At 45.2% G+C, this 1,829-nt stretch overlaps 1 long non-coding RNA gene across 1 annotated transcript; it reads right to left on the reverse strand.

Moving 5' to 3' along the window:
• On the reverse strand, window positions 1–1,829 carry LOC120667233. Its single transcript, XR_005672100.1, has 3 exons — window positions 1,482–1,829; window positions 1,180–1,355; window positions 1–890 (listed from the first exon to the last, which is right to left on the reverse strand). It is a non-coding gene; the product is annotated as an uncharacterized LOC120667233 (long non-coding RNA).

Consider the following 1,829-nt stretch of genomic DNA (forward strand, 5'->3'; position numbering starts at 1 on the left):
TAGCAATTTACATTCTCACCTTGTTGTCGTAACAACCAGTATCTGTTTCATTCATCAATGGCTGGTTTGTCTCTACCATGTATAAAAAGCTAAAATTTCCAACTTGAGTACAATTAGGGCGAAACCAGATCATTTCAGTGGTCATCAAAGCTAGCATTTTGCAGTTTGAACACACAGATTTTGTCAACACAATTCACATGTTAGGATCACAAAGATCGAATCTTCACACACTAGAGCGACGCGGCACAAGGCTAGCTCCACATGCAACATGACGGTCGCTCGGCAGCTTGAACTTGCCATCCCAGAGCTCGAAAATCTCATGCAGCCAGCATGGTCACAGGTGATGCCAGTGTCGTTGCAGAGGAACACCATGGTCAGCATCACCAAGTTCAGCAGTCAAAAATTCATACACAAAAATTGAAGACGTGATATAGAAAGCCATGAACTTGGTGGAGAGAAGTATCATTGAAAACGAGTATGCAACCATTTATTATGATTTCATCATATGTATACTGAGATGACTTTGGAATTGACTATATAATTATTCTTCCCCCTGCAGTTAGCAGATTAAAATCAAGCACACCTAGAATTCTGATTGTAATCTGACCATGAACATGCTACAATTTCGTTCCATATAAACCAAAAAAAAACTAACCAGTGAACTCAGCTAGAACTGATACTGCATATTTTGAAAAATTAATGCACATAAAGGCTGGTAAATACATATTGTGCTTAGCAGGCTTTTGTTGTTTAGAAAGTACATAGCATAAAGAGTTGCGAAAAGGTGCTGGGGTGCTTTGTAGAAATCAGTAATTGTAGAAGAAACTACCTATGTGAGCAATCATGAAGAGCAGATGGATGAGGATGCTTTGATGGCAAGCGCTTGTGATCTGCAAAAAAAAATACAAAAAAAGTGAGAAGAGGATAAATAACATTGATGAAACTATTAGCTCGAACCAGGAAGCATAACTAATAAATATTCAGATCAGAGTAAAGTGGAAATTTTGAGAATAGGATGGAGATCTCTGGGATTTGTCAAAGATCACAGGCAAATAGAATTTATAGATGTGACTACACAAAAAAGAAATTGATTTTATACTACAATCTCTAACGGAACTAAAATAGGAATCAACGCCATGTCCAGACAGGTGAAGCAAAGATAACAAACGGGAAGACAACCTGGGGAACTGGATGCCATCTTTGGTTGTGGGAGAAAGCATCGATACAGCCAGACAGTGGGGATCAGCTGCTCCCTAGGCCTACTACGCCTGATCCATCATTAGGCCTACTACGCCTGATCCAGGAGGAGTCAGTGCCGGTGAGGCGGTGAGAATAGGTGCAAAATCAGCCAGCAACTGCAAGATCCACGTCCAAGGAAAGCAAGAATGGTTATCAACATAAATTAAGCAGTCACAACGTCTGCACACAAGGAGTTCACCGAGAAGGTAATAAAAAAAGAACGAAAAAGGAGATGGAAAAACCTCCAGCCTCCGTGGATCCCAGCTCGACAGCCAGGGGCACTCCACCATGGCCCGCCGCTTCCATGGACTAAGGAGGGAGCAGGACGCTGGTAGCATGGATGACGACGAGGTGCCAACGAATCGGTCCCGTGGTGCGCCGATGGACGGGATCCGCAACCGGAACGACACCATCCGTGTGGACCGTGCTGCGCTACTTCCGCAGTTACGGCCCTTGGCTGCGTGGGATCGTGCTCCGGCGAGGCTGGTGAGGCCGCTGGCGCCTGGTTGAGGAGCGGCACTGACGAAGGTGGTGGGTCGAGGAGTAGCGCCGGCGGCGGGTGGTACGGAGCAGGCGAGCGGACGAGTTTG

This window comes from Panicum virgatum, chromosome 3N, assembly GCF_016808335.1.
Source record: "Panicum virgatum strain AP13 chromosome 3N, P.virgatum_v5, whole genome shotgun sequence".
Lineage (NCBI taxonomy): Eukaryota > Viridiplantae > Streptophyta > Magnoliopsida > Poales > Poaceae > Panicum > Panicum virgatum.